The sequence below is a fragment of the Chlorocebus sabaeus genome, chromosome 12, assembly GCF_047675955.1.
Source record: "Chlorocebus sabaeus isolate Y175 chromosome 12, mChlSab1.0.hap1, whole genome shotgun sequence".
NCBI classification, from domain to species: domain Eukaryota; kingdom Metazoa; phylum Chordata; class Mammalia; order Primates; family Cercopithecidae; genus Chlorocebus; species Chlorocebus sabaeus.
The window spans coordinates 76,634,285-76,650,062 of record NC_132915.1 but is presented as its reverse complement, the minus strand read 5'-3'; the positions used below and the strand labels follow the sequence as shown (position 1 = coordinate 76,650,062).

General features: G+C 36.3%; 1 long non-coding RNA gene and 1 pseudogene across 1 annotated transcript; one reads left to right on the top strand and one right to left on the bottom strand.

Annotated features, from left to right (window-relative positions):
- Positions 1 to 952: 952 nt before the first annotated feature.
- LOC119618503 (E3 ubiquitin-protein ligase COP1-like) lies at positions 953 to 8,590 on the bottom strand (annotated as a pseudogene).
- A 2,044-nt stretch (positions 8,591 to 10,634) lies between these two features.
- Positions 10,635 to 15,571, top strand: LOC103219064 (uncharacterized). Its single transcript, XR_491822.3, has 2 exons — positions 10,635 to 10,783; positions 15,258 to 15,571. It is a non-coding gene; the product is annotated as an uncharacterized lncRNA (long non-coding RNA).
- The last annotated feature ends 207 nt before the right edge of the window (positions 15,572 to 15,778 follow it).

Here is a 15,778-nt window from a genome sequence, read left to right as displayed (position 1 = left end):
AAATCTCTTATCCATAACTCTGCCAAACTGTCTCCACTATTCAAACACAGCACATAAATAAATACAACTCACTGTGATCAGATCATGGGCAAAACTATGCAGTGGGTCACTCTAGCCAAAGCCATCACTGGAACAGCTTAAAAGCCTCCTGGAAACCTCATTAATGTGGCTCATTTTAAATTGTCATCCTCACATTCTAGAAAATTGGCCTTCTATTGATGTTTTGGAAGGGTAGATGACCCTATGATGAAGTTTCTAGTTACTGGGACATGTATAAACCTAGGTACAGGTGTATATTGTGTGTGAAAGGATGTCTATTTGCATTTATGGGTTGGTTTTACCCAAAAATTTGAAGGTCTTTGAAGACAGGAAGAAAGTGCAAGTCTTTATTTCAGCTTAAAAGAAGGGCCCAAGTCCAAGAACTTAGAGGTTTGGCTTGGACAGGCATCTAGAAGTTAGGCTGACTATCTCAAGCTCCTGCATCTGCAAATGTGGACTGGATCAGTTGAGGACAGGCATTGTTATGACATTTTGCAATAGTCTTTACTGTCATTAACACTAGGAAAGAGTGCCTCCTTCACCATAATATGTTAAGATTTGGGGAACTGGAAAAACAAACAGGAAAAACAGAGAGAAAAAAATTAGTTTGGTTACTTTCAGAACTGCTATTCTTTCATTGCCTCCAAAGTTGTGATTACATCTCTATACTGCTAATAGTTGGATCAGGCTATCACATGAATGTTATTAATCAATAATGAACAACTTTAAAATAGATCCATAGATCCAAAGAACTTGAAAGTTAATGGGGACCTTGAGAACCTTCTGGTCAAACCATATTTTTATACAGATTAAAACACTGAGGCTTGAAGAGAAGACATGATGTGTCATGGACTCACAGAGTAGAACTAGGATTCCAGAGATCTGGCCTTTAGTTAACATGGTTCTTCTTTTTTTTTCCTCAATAAACTTTTTGTTGTTGTTGTTGTTGTTTATTTTTATTCAAAAGAATTTGTTTCTCTACCACAAAAATTAGATAACCACATCACCAAGAGCATCAATGTCCATGGAGTTACATTGATGATGGAGAGTTGGCTGGGTATTCCCAAGGTCCCAAAGGTCATAAAGGAGGGAAAAGAGAAAAAGAAAAAATATTCAAAACAAATCCAAAACCCACGGTGACTTTGGGGAGAGACATCACATGACATTTTCTTTTTCTTCTCTCATTGTCAGCTGCAGATGTATTTCAGCAGGATCAAGTACAATTTGACTTGAGTTAACCCTTCATACCAATTCTAGCACCTTAATTGTACCCTGACTGTTAGCAGCAATCAGCACATTGGAATCTCCATCTGGTAGTGCCCTCCAGCACACAGCACTAACAAATTCTTTTGTATCATCTCCTTTTCAGTCTTTGTCCAGAACACTTTTGACTGCATCAAACCTAAAAGTTAGCAAGGTCTTAGACAGTCCTTTATAGTACAGATAGAGAGAGCTATTTTCACTTCCACAAGCTTTATAATCTCCATTGAAAGCCAGGTCTACAAAGTTTTTTTCATTGATATGACCCTTAAAGGAACATGGAGAGTATGATTTCCCTACATTCCACAGTTTTAGCTGACTGTCTGTTGAGGCAAAGACCATCTCTTCACCACTCACAAACTTTGCATAAGAGACTGCTTTTTGGTGTCCTTTGAATACCATGATTGGCTGTTCAGTGTTATGAAGATCATAGTAGTGGACACAGTGATCTGCACAGCCAAAAGCCAAATGGCATCTGAAAGAGGGGCTGAATTTAACACAGCACACATTAACCTTCGCCTCAGTGCTTGCCACTGAGCTGTCTAGATTGGTATACCACAGCTTCACTAAGGGCAAAGGACAATAAAAACAAAAAGAGAAACAAAACATGGCTCTTCTAAATCATCACACAGTTAGTCCTATTGTAGTGCATCTGGATGAATTGAATGGGCTGAGATTAGACAAGCTGAATTTTACTGTAATTCTCATTTTTATGTAAAGCGACTTGGTTTTTGGCAATTCATTTGTAGAATAAAGGCTTACAATGTAGGATGGATTAATAAGTATGAGAGCCATCAGCAAGGAGAATAGGACAGCCATTGACATTCATTTTCTGGGAGGGAGCATTATTGATTGTTCTGAGCCAGGAGAGGAAATGTTTTTCTTCTTGGTGGAAGATCACTACCAAAGTTTTGAGGAGAAAAGTTAATTTGACCAGAATCCAATTTAGAGAACTGGATCATGAGCCAGAAAATAATCAACTAGGAAATCAAGGAAATAGGCCAGGGTGACGAGAACGTTTAACCAAGCAAGGACAGGAAGAATACGGAGTCTTGAAATCAATCCCAAAACAGGAAGAGAATTGTAGTCAAGAGACATGGCCAAAGGGTCCCAAAGGGCAAGTTGTTTCTGCACATAAACTTGTGGTTACAGTCATATTTTGAAGCTCCTTCTTGTCCTGCATTTTTGGCTTCTCACAGTTTTAGAAACCTCCTGATGAAAGCAATTTTATGTGTTTGTGAAATCTAGTTTTCTAATTCGTTGATGCAGCATATCTTTCAAATCTTACTATCCTGAAAAATCAGATTTACACATATGAATATTGGTGAGGTTTAAGTCTATCACGGTGGGATTACAGAGTAGGGAAGAGCAAACTTAAAATGGTCCCAGACAAGTGTTTTAATGAAGCCTCCTGAGCTATACAGACTTCGTACAAAAAGAAAATGAAGATTATTTACTTCAGTCCCTTGCCTTTAGGTAAAAGAGGCATTTTTATTTTCCCTCCCCATTTTCTTTTCTGATCTGGTAGTGATAACAAATATATTAGATGATTGAGTCAATATCCAAGAAATCTCAAATCTAAAATCATGGGCAGATAAATTAATTCACCCTAAGACATGAAGAAGTAATATTCTTTGATCAATAATGAAGCTTAATAAACTGTATGATTTAACTTTGGGAAGACAAATGATGAATTAGTCTACTTATGACTTGATTAGGCATTACACAGATATTTGCAGAAAAGAGGGCAAATTTTACTAATTATAGGCTTAAAAGTTTGTTCCTAGGTAAAAATCTCAAAAATATTAAAGAAATAGATTATGAACCTTAGAGGCTAGACTGGGTCCACTGAGACCTGGTCACGCCAGACTAACTTCTTTTTCAGTAAGGTTGCAAAACTAGTCAACAAGGGAAATGCTAAAGACAGAGTATGTCCACATTTCAATGTTTCTAATGTGTCTGTACTTGACTAAAGATTATACAATCCTACAAATAGAAGAACGTATGACACAATTTTATTATAGATCTTTAAGACCTTATGAATATGAGGGCAACTGATGCTACAATTAGATAGATAATAACTAATGAATGACCACCTCAGAAACAGCTGATTAACAGATGGATGGAAACTAAGCATTTTTTCTATATGAAAGTCTTCTTGGTAGTTTCCAGTTTAATATTTTGTATTAGAAGAAGACTCATTGAGCCATATTATACATGGAAATTCCACAGTGTTACCCAATATGATGATAAGGGAGCTAGTATCTGAGATCCCCAAAACATGAATCTCTGGGGAAAATATTTTAAAAAATCGAATAGGAGTAGATGTAAAATGCATATGCATGTAACAGTACATTAATATACTTATAACAGTAATAGATGGGTAAAAATATTTGAGGTAGAAGGTAGGAAATATGTGGCTGACACAGCACACAGCACCCTGTGATGGTTAATTTTGTGTCAACTGGAGTGGGCCATGAAGTGACCACATATTTGGTTAAACATTTCTGGGTTTTTCTAGATGAGATTAACATTTGAATTGGTCAACTATGTAAAGCGGATTTTTGCTCTTCTCAATGTGGGAGGACTTTATCTGGTTTATTGGAAGCCTGAATAAAATAAAAGGCTGAGAAAAAAAAAAAAAATCTCTGCCTGACTATTTTTAAGCTGAGGCATCATTCTTCTCCTGCCTTCAGACTCAGACTTATACTGGGACTTACACCAATGGCTCTCCTAGTTTTCTGACTGAGACTCGGATGGGACTTGCACCCAGTTTTCTTGCTTTCAAGCCTTCAGACTTAGATGGAACTGTACACTCAGCAATTCCCGGTCCAGACTTCTCAACCTCCATAATTGTGTGAGCCAATTCCTGTAAATTACTATGTCTCTCAATCTTTCTTTCTGTACACACACGCACACACACACACCGTATTGATTTGGTTTCTCTGGAGAACCCTGACTAATACATACCCCTTACCCCTACAAAAAAGAGGGGGTGGTACTGCTGACCTTGGTATAAGTCAAGAGAGTCATATGACTACCAAAACTTCAAGATTAATCTTGGGTCCAGAACAAGCAAGGCTTTAATCAGAATATACCCAGAGTTTCATGTTCAGTTCTGGTAACCCCAGTATAGGAGGAAAAAGGTCAAACGGGAGAAAGTCCAGAAGGAAAGGACCAAGGTAGATGATGCATCTAAAGTCATGTCATTGAAAAACAGTCAAAACAAAAATGAGGCTGTTACACTTGGAGAAGATTTCAGGGAAACATACAACAGCTGTCTTCAAATTCTTGAACTGTTATCAAAACGAAGAGGAATGATTCATTCAGTGGAACTCCACAAAACAGTGACAGAGAGTGGACATTTTAAGAAGACTTCAGCCTAATCTAAGGAAGCACTTTCTAAAGATGGACTGGAATGAAATGGAAGTATAAGTTTTCTTCACTGAATCCATGTGACACCAAGTCCCGTGTGGTGTGAGGGTTTCCTGAGTAAGAGGGAGATTAGAATCAATTATCCTAAAGATGCTTTTTTGCTTTATGAAATTGCTTTCTGTAGGGGAAATGATTGTTCTGTAGCCAAGCAAATAGTGTGATGAGATGGAATACTTACCCTACTTAATAGAAGACACTTTTCAAAGGATGTGTTCCTTTATAAGCAAACTGTTAACTTACTCATTTTTTGAAGTATGCCCCTTATGAAACTTTTAGCATTAATACTTTTTAGTTACTTTAGTTTAAATACCTTTATCTTTTTGAAAGTAACATAATGGATTTTAAAAAAAATTTATAATCTACATTTTTCATTAATTCAAGTAGATTTTTTCTTAATCATTCTAAATGAATCACACTTCTCTGAACATCTGAATGACATGTACTAAAGAAATATAATAATAACTTACTTTGGTTAAAAGTACTATGTGCTGGGCATGGTTTTAAGCATGAATTCACTCATTTACAAAGTTTTACTCCATCAGTCTTCACAGCAACTATATGAAGTAATTACAATTTTGATAAAATATTACTGATGAAAAAGCTGAACCACAGAGATGCTAAGTAATTTGTACTAGGACATATTGTTAGTAAGAAGCAAAGCAGGATTCTGGCTCCAGAATCTGCATTCTTTTTACCGTATTATTTCTGTTTAACAACTTTCTGATTTTACAGCATTCCAGTTAGAAGAAGAAGTAAACTTTGAAATCCCTGCGCATGGTTCTCAACATCCTGCTTTAGGGTAGCTTCATAAAAAGTATCTAACTATGCTATGCTATGCTGTAAGAGAAAAGCAATTTTATTGCCTAGGTTCACACTTCCACAGAGACAGGTAGGCCGATTGAACACCTTTTTGTGTGTGAAGATTAAAAGAGATATTATATATAATCTCTCCTTTAAAGACCTGACAGGTAAAATAAATATCCCTGAGAAGTGGGAGATTTTTTTCCCCCTCTCATTTGACAAATGCCATATGGTCTACTTAAAATTTTTTGATACTGTTCCTTGAGGGAAAAGTTACTCCGTGTAATCTGAGTTTCTGTTTGAAGATAAAGAATAATCACATTGAGAATGGCTTCCAAGTAGTTTCTCAAGTTTAAGTAGCCTCCTTGTGCCTGCAGTGGGGAGTTACATTCCAATGCAATGTGTAACTGGGTATTTTTCATGTTGTGTAAAAGCGTTCCATTGTATCTTTAATTTCTACATTATTGATATTAATGGTATGACTACGTTTTAGACACGGCCACCATGTCAAATGCACTTTCCACGAAGTGTCCGGTATTTTCACAAGCACAGTGAGCATCTATTATGCTCTTGCCTCAGAATAATAAGACACAGGACTTATTGTCTAGGCAGAAAGTTCTGGAACACAACATAAACACAGAGAATAAATAAAGGCAGGGGAAGAGAAGTCCTTCTACCTAACCACAGATTCAAGCATTCAAGAAAAGACCTGCACAATGAACAGTTCTGTGAATTATGAATGAAGCTTACCATATAACTTCTTGCTTCTTCCGTCTACAACAGATTTTTTTTTTTCCTCCTCTGGGCAACTGGGTTCATGATTAATCCTTTGCATCTCTTGGCCTTTTTGGATAGAAGAGAGTATTTTGAACCAGTAGTCTACCGTCATTTCTTTTTCCTGTAGTTAGAAAAACAAATTTACAATGTCTTAAAGTAATACATGATGCTGCAAGTTAGAAAAATGCAAGAAAAAAAGTGAAAATTATTTGTAACCTAGTATGCAGAGATCATTTCTATTAACACTTGAAAAGATTTGTCTAGCCTTTTTCATATACATATACTATGTATGTACTATGTATTACTATGTACATAACTACTTATGTACTATGTATGCATTATTACTTAATAAGTAATAATACTACTTATTATGTACTATGTAATACATAGTACACAATAAGGTTAACAGGGTTATCCTACACTCGTGTTTTTCATATTGCTTTTAAAAATAATTTAATAATATTTGCACATTTTCCTGTGCTGTTGAAAAAGGGAAAATGAGTACAACAACTTTGGAAAAAGATCTGGCAGTTATTTATTAAACTACACATGCACATACCCTATGACTCAACAATTCCATCCTATGTATAAAGTCCAAGAGGAAATAAAACATTTATTCACAAAATACTTGTACAAGAATGTTATGTCAGCTTTATTTGTTACAGTAAAAAATTGGAAGTAGCTCAAATATCCATCAACAGGTGAATGGATGAACAAATTGGTATATTCATACAATGGAATACTACTCAGCCACAACAACTCATGTCATTGCATAGGTTTGGTGCAAAAGTAGTTTTTGCCATTACTTTTAATATCCCAAACCATTGACAGATACAAAAGCATGAATAAATCGCCAAGGCATGGTGCTGGGTGAAAGAAACCAGAATAAAAAAAAAATACATGTTGTATAATTCCATTTATATGAAGTTCTAAACCAGAAAAATGGTTTCCTCTCAAGGTTGGGATAGGGTAAAGGCAACATTGACTAGAAAAGCATGCAAAAGAATTTTTCAGTGTTACAATATTCTATATTTTAATAAAAACTTGTGGCCGGGCGCGGTGGCTCAAGCCTGTAATCCCAGCACTTTGGGAGGCCGAGACGGGCGGATCACGAGGTCAGGAGATCGAGACCATCCTGGCTAACACGGTGAAACCCCGTCTCTACTAAAAAATACAAAAAAACTAGCCGGGCGAGATGGCGGGCGCCTGTAGTCCCAGCTACTCGGGAGGCTGAGGCAGGAGAATGGCGTAAACCCGGGAGGCGGAGCTTGCAGTGAGCTGAGATACGGCCACTGCACTCCAGCCTGGGCGACAGAGCGAGACTCCGTCTCAAAAAAAAAAAAAAAAAAAAAAAAAAAAAAAAAACCTTGTGTGACACAGGTGCGTACATATATCAGAATTCATGAAATGGTACATGTAAGACTTATGCATTTGACTGTATAAAAAGTTTTACCTAAAAAAGAGGAAACAGATAACACATTTTAAGCCTCTGTTTCCTTATCAGTGAGACAAATAAAAAGTGTCATATTTGTAAAGCATAATGCCTTTATATACCATTGTTCCATAAATGACAATAATCCTTCAAAGCCTGGACATTTCTTCAAAACAAAGGTTCAGTATATCTAGTATGTAAAAAACTCACTGAGAGAAACCACTGAACTTTAATAGGGAAATGAGAAAAATAAATAAATGTAAAATTCTAAGAAGAAATGTACATAGCCAGAAACCATGAAATCATGTTCAAACTCATTATTAAAAAATTAAGCATCTACTAGGTTTAATGCATCATTTAAATTAATACATTTGATTAATAAACTTATAAACTATATTTACACTCACTGGTAATCCAAAAATGAAAGTTAAATGAAAAAACTTACATTTTTGCCTAATAAAATAAAGGTTTTAAAAGTATAGTAATGCTGGAGAAAGTGTGATCGGATAAGCATTCCCAAATATACTCCGTGGGATATAATTTGTCACTACTTTTTGGGAAGTGTTTTTGCCATATGGATTAAGAGTTTAAAAAAAGGATATACCCTTTGAATTTGTAATTCCATTCTGGGATCTTTTCTAGGAAACGGTCAAAAGGTGTACAAAAATGCAAGTATAAAAATATCCAATCTAGCATCATTTATAATTGCAGAAAACTAAAAACCACCTGAAAATTCAATGTAAAAAGCTGACAAAATAATTTACGTGAGTTATCGGGAGTGCATCCACATATTGGAGGAGCAGGGACTTGTCCATTTTCTTTCCTAGGATCCCTGATTTTCATCATGTTACCGCTCAGGATAAGTGAGGGGTGCAAAGAGGGGAGAACGTTTCTGTTTCTTGTGCTACCATGGAGAAGAGTAGGGAAACAATTAGGACCAGAGTTACTCATTTTCTTCTAAGCATGTATGCATTTCTGAGGGATAGGAATTCCTCACAAAGAAAAAAGACTATGGTTGGGCAAGCATGTTTTTATGTGCCTCCTTTCTCAAGATTTTTCTCCCTCTTTTCCTTGATCGTTCCTCTTGTCTCTCTCTCTCTCCCATCTTTCTCCTTTACCAAGATCTCTGGGCACTGAATGAATCCTGGACATAGGAGAAGAGTCTGGGCTGTGTCCACATGAGGATAGTAGATGGGTTATTGCAAACGCTGTCAGGACCTCTTCTCTGTGTGCCTGCACCTCCCTGCACACCCGTCCTATCATCCCACTTACCACTCTATATTGCTCTACCTGTTTATTTGCCTGCTTTTTTCATTAACTCCTGGAGGACAAGAATGATGCTTTATTCATCCTGGTGACCCCAGAGTCAGCGTCCAATATATTAAATGGAGAGAGTGTATAAAATAATTGGTCAAGCATTCTGTGTTCAGATAGCCTGGGATTTAATCCTAGCTTTGCCATTTCTTAGCTGTCTGACCTTGGGTATCACATTTCTCTGTACTTCACTTTCCTTATCTTTAAAGTGGGATTAATAAAAGCCACCAAATATATGGAGTTACAGTGACTATTACACGGGTTACAGTAAAACTCTTAGAACAATGCCTAGAAGATAAGTAAGTCCTCAATAAATGTTGGCTATTAATATTCACATATTTATAGCAATTTTAATAGAAAATTACTCTGAGATCAAATTAACTATACCTGATAATGAGTTCTAATCGTTGGATATCAATAAGCTTGCCTTGGGTACACAGGAACCCATATTTATCTTTTCGGGTTCATGGTTCACTCCAATTGCTTGCTACGATGTCTGTCTGGTCAATAGTAGGTGCTCATTGAATGTTGAATGAATAGATACGTGTATGTCTAGATAGCCATACATAGATAAGAAACATAATAAGGAAGATAGAAAAGGAAGAAAATCTGTGACTGGCACAGCAAAACTAATCCTCCATGTTTGGTGTTTTAATGACTATGAAAGATCTCTCATTTGAAATTGGATGGGTACACATCTTTTAGATGGAGGTTATGCGGCTTAATATTATGACATATGCACATATCTTAATGAGAAGAGCTGAGGGAATGGAGTCTAATCTGGGCCTTACCATTTAGTGGCTCTGTGACCTGATATAAATTACCTAACTTCCCTGGTCCTCAGTTTTCTTCTTCATAGGTAGGGTTAAAAATTCCTACCTCTTGAAACATTTATGAGAGTTAAATATAATAAGGTATGTAGAGCCATTTCTACAACATTGCAGTTATTGGTTTTATTTCAGTTTATGTTGGTGGCGAGACTCCTGGAATTCATTTTTCTGTCCAGTAAACAGTAATGGAAGCTAGTGGACATGAAGTTCTCACACAGAAGCAATGTGTAACTGACAACAGGGAGGTCATTCAAATCAGGTCACTTATTGAATATCAACATGGAAAGAAAATTTGTTACATATGGACTTAATGGAAACGACACCCTAATTTTATGTCATGTTGATCCAAGAAGCCTGCCTGAGATTCTCTGCATGACGTCTTCTATAGGAACATGTATTTTTATTGTATTTCATTAATACAATCAAAAGGGTTCCCTTGAGTTGACTTATAGTAGGCTGTGATATCAAATTATCTGAAGTTAATACACAGGATACAAGTGGATGTTTTATCTTTTGGCTAGGAGTCCAAGGCTACATTTTATTGAGAATATCAACAACTGGGTTGTTGCCTAGAATTGACTGGGTATTCGGAATGTCCAAGGTTGCAGAGAAGGGATCTCAGGATCAGACGTGCAGTTTTTGCATTCATCAAATATTTCTGTAAGTACAGTGTCCCAAGCTCCACGTGACTTGCAAAAGACAGTGCCAAAAATGAACAAAATACAGACAGATCTGGCCTGAAGGAATTCACGGTAGTGAGGAAGACGGATACAATTTTTGTATGTAGTTTTACACATATATACATACATCTCTGTTCCAGCAGAGATATGTGGAAAGTTCTGTGAGGACATGGAAATGCAAACAATTAATTCATCCTGGGAGCATCACAGAGGAGGTGAGATTTTTAGTGGCTTTGAAGGACAAGTAGGGGTTCACCACAGAAACCAGAGAGGGACGGTCATTCCTCGAAGAGAAAAGAGGACTGGTCAAAGTAGCATGGAGGAAACATCTGTCACATGGGTGGTCTGAGGTCCCAACTGTGGGGAGGAGCAGTGAGAGGTAGACGAGGTTACATTGTTAAAAGACTTGGACTGGTAATTTTTTTTAAAATTAAAAAAATCGCCTCTAACCTGACGTAAGTAATAAAGGTAATGCTTACTGCAAAATCTGAATTGCCTAAAGTGAAAGTTCGAGGCCTAGTTCTCTTCCTTTTTCCGGGCTCCAAATTCCACTGCCAGATAGAACAATGACTGATGATTTTTTTTTCAGGGATGCTTCCATATATTTTCTCCGTATATATAATACATATGAATGCATATATATGTGCATTCATACACACATTTTAAAAATAAAAACGCAATTATAGTATCAGTATTGTTTAATTACAACTTGCTTTTTTTTTACCATGTATAATTATATTTTAGACATCATTTCATATATTTCTATCTTATTTTGAATGGCTGTGTGGTATTCTATTATATTGCTAGACCATAATTTAGCTAAAATGATGTTTAAAGTTCTTCTCAACTTATTACTCTGAAAATTTTCACTGGCTCTCTTAGCTCTCAGGTAAAGATGATAGTACAATAATGTTGATTACCATTTAAAATGCACTTTTGGATTAAAACAATCATTTTAGGAGTGGGGGGAACCTGTTCTTCCAGGCATCATCTCCTGAGAAATATCGTGATATTTGGTATGCCAAGGAATTATCAGGACTTTTCTGTTAGTGGGGCTGTTGCAGAGGATGTAGCATTTTCAGCCAAATCTTGAAGCATCAGCAGAGGTTCATCAGGCAGGAAAGCTTAACTCTGTTCTGAAGAGAATGCTGCTGAACCAGATTCAGGCAGGACAGTGGCCATATTCTCATTTTAATCGGTCAATCAACAAACAAGTTTTGAATACCATCAGAGTGCACAGTAGGAAGCAGCACTGGGAACATGATTCTGGCCTTTGAATACCTTATACTCTGGTGGAGAAACAAGATTCACGAAGCAGTTAGTGAGATCTATTAAGCAGTAGGTAAATATTGTTGAATTATGCCCTACATAAACGTACCATAGGGACTGCTCAGAAGAATGATATGAGCCTGGGCTGGGATATTCGGGGCAGTGTCTCTGGGTAGCATGAGATGTGAGATGGACCTAGGAGGATGAGTAGGACTCCCATAAACAGGGTAGTCATGGGGGACTTTCCAGCCAAAACCAGTGTACAAAAAACCACGTGGTCCACTGATAGGACTATTCAACCTAGTTGTTTTGTTAAATAACCGGAAAGATCTAGATTTTGTGTCTGTGTTTTCAGACACAAAAGCATCCTATAGTTCTCTTTTACTCATGAGTCACAGATTCCTCCTCGCAAGTAAAGAAAATAATGATTACTTACTATTAATATCATGAAAATAAGTTGCAGGGCTCTGATATAGTTGATCTTTATGCCTCACCCTTCTTGTTTTCAGACATATCATCACCCTTATTTCTGGGGTTGCTGGAGGGCTTTGATTCACAACTGCTTCCCAGACCAGAGTAAGACATTATGCTTGACTTTCAGATGCTTTGACCATAATCAGAAACCAGCCCAAGATTAATTAAAGAACTGCCTCAACTGGATATGATGCTGACATAAATTCTTGTCCATTGGAAAACTGGTTCATATATCTTAACCTAACTTTACTCCAAGTTTTTTCCCAGTGTTGCTTTCCCAGGAGATACCGCAGTCCTCCATGGGATTTGCCTAAGTGTGTTATAGAGATCCTCCTTTCTACCAGGATTGTGGGAAACTGAGCAGGTTTTAAAATCTAAGTGAACAAAAGATGTGGGAGAAGGAAGATTGCCCTGGGAATTAGAAGACCTGATTTTTATCCTGGATCTGCCATTTAATTTGCTTTATAATCTTGGATGAGTTACTTCACTCATGTGAAGGGACTAATTTTGCAAAAGTAAGAAATATTGTTCATTTAGGTAGAATGATATATCTCGCTCTAAGGTTTTCTCAGGAAAACAAGGTTAAACTAATTCAGGTGTTCTTATCCTAGGGAATTATGGATGAACGTGAGGGAATTCTTAACCTTCTTCAATTTTGGCACATGTATGTATATTTCTGGGGCAAGACTCCACAGGTTTTGCGAGTTCAATCCACGAAGTGTTCATGGCTTACTAAAAGTTAATTGCCTCTGGATGACAGAAACTCTAAAACTTCTCAAGTCTGAAAATGTTATCATTCATTGATTTTCTATCTTTGTAGTAAGTCTTATAGAGGAAATATTACAGAAAGAAGAATTGGCACAAATCCCTTTAAATTATACTTTCTTCACTTTAATCTGAGGCTAACTCTGTATTATGGAGAAACACTTTTTATTACAGTAGAGAATTCTTAGAGGCCCAAAGTCCTGTAACTTTTATTGTATTTAACTTGGAGTTGTTTGTGTGCCTACAGTATTGTTCCCTGAATTAACACAGTTCACTCTAAATGACTTTGAAGATAAAACATAGGGCATTTGACCCAAAAGTGTTCCTCAGGGTCCTCTAAGCTCTAACCCTGGATTAAGAGGTTAGGTATTCCAAGGGAAAACATTTGCTTACTACTTTACCTTACTTCCCTGTAAAAATGTCTTTTCTAAGTTGTTATTTACTCTTACTTGCTTAGTGTTTACCCTTTCTAGTGGGCCACTATGAAGCCTGTACATTTAAACAAAGTTTCTGTGTCTTCCATAGGGGCAAAGTGAAGACATTGTCCAACATGTTACCTAAGGTCCCTTACAGTCAATAAGATTCACTTTTAATTTAATATCAGGGAAAAAGTGTTTTTGAAAGAGAAATTTGTATTCTTTCTATTAAAAATGACAATATGTACTTCATTTCCCCTTTGCTTCCTCTGCCAGGACTTTCAGAGCTAAAGTCCATGCTCAAATGTAATTTGCAAGAGCTTATTCATTATAAAAGCCTGGGCACATCTATGTTTTCCCATATTTACTCCAATATTACTTAATTTTTTTGATTATAAGAGAATACATTTTCACTGAAGAGGAAGTTTCAGAAAAAGTGAGAATCATGAGTTGTCTGATCATCAGGAATAATACTTAGTTACACTCCAGTCTTCCAGTGTTTCTTTTATGCATAGATATACTTTTCATAATGTTGGAATCAAGTTGTCCATACCTTTATACAAACCCCTGTTTCATTTAATAACGTCATGGAAATCTTATATTTATATTAATTTTTTAAGGGCATGAATTTTGATGATGGTTTGGTATTCTACCATAAAGATGTACCATTATTTTAAATAATGCTGAGGTTGATAGCTTTATACCTGAATGTTTGTTTTCACTCTTGACTATTTACTTAGTATAAATATCTAGAAGAGAAATTACTAAACTTATTTTAAAGACTTTATATACTGAGAATTTTCTTTCTATAAATGTTGCAACAATCTATACTCCACACTAACAGTGTTTAACAGGGGCTGTTCCTCATACCATTGTCAAACCTGAGCAGCATTTTTTTCTTCTAATCTAATTTACCTAGCAGAAAACAAGTACATATCATTGTTTGCGTTTATGTTTCTTTAGTTTTAATGTGGTTTAATAATGTAAAAGTTTATTAACCATTTTGGCAGTTTCTGTGTATGAATTGCCTATTCTTATCCTTTGCCCTTTTTTCTACTAAGGCATCTGACTTTTTTCATATTGTTTTGCAAAAGTTCTTTATATATAAAGAATAGTACATATTTGCCTTCTAGCTTGCATATATTTCTCCCATTTTTGGTTGCCTTTCCATTGCTATAAGCAGCATAGAGTACAGTGATCATAAATAAAGACACTAGAGACTCTCTGGGATCATAGAACAATAGCTGTGTATCCTTAGGTAGATTACTTAATATCTTTGTTCATGTCTTTCCTTATCTATAGTTCTATCTTCCCAATAAGTACTATACTTGGAATAATGCCTGGCGTATCATGTGCACTCAATTAATGTTAACCAGTTTTATTAATCAGAATTTTATTTTCAAATATCCTGTGTTATATTGTGCTAAAATTTTAATAGTTGTTATATTTTTAGGGAACGTTAGGGGTGGAAGAATTGAAAGAACCTAAAGAATACCTGCGTCAATGTCATTAGCACTTCATGACAGCTTTGTAAAGAACAAAGAATACTTCTATTGCAGGTTTGATTTACATCCAAAATAAATGTGGGTGCATAGAAAGTGAGGTAACAATATACTTGGAATGTGCTGGTCATCAAACACATAGGTTGTTGCACTTATTTAATTGTTCCATTTTAAACGACAGATCATGTTCCAATGACCTTTTTCTATGAGGATCTCAGGATGTCCCACAGGTCTTTAATTTAAGCCTCATCTTTTCCATCCAGGAACTAATCCAAGTGGGTCTCTCACTTAACGGGGAAGAAAATGAGGAGCTGCCAGTCAGCCATCAACCGTGAAAAAGCTCGGGATAATTTCACTTGAGATCGGAGACCCCACCAGCTGAAAATAAAACAAATTATTTCCAAATCTGGTTTTGAAATGAAGAGTGAAGAGCCTACAATTTGAAAATAATCACATCCACTGTATCTTCATCCTCCAGATGAGGACTCTCTTACATTTTAGTTAGTCAGTGTGTAATGTTTCTTTTATTTCTGTTCTCAAAGTCTTGACATCACTAAAAATAAATGACTCAATTCCACTTGTGCATAAGCAGCTGGAAAACTACCAACATGTTCCCAATGTCTAAACTGTGTAAACAGAGACACCAGAGGCAGAGTGGGGGGTGGGGAGGAAAGAAAAAAAAGGAAAAGAAAGTAAAGAAAGCAAAATAATTTTGAAAATAAAATTATGCAAAAGCAGCTTCCAGGGAAGAGAGTATGATGTTTATCCCGTTTCTTTGTTCCTG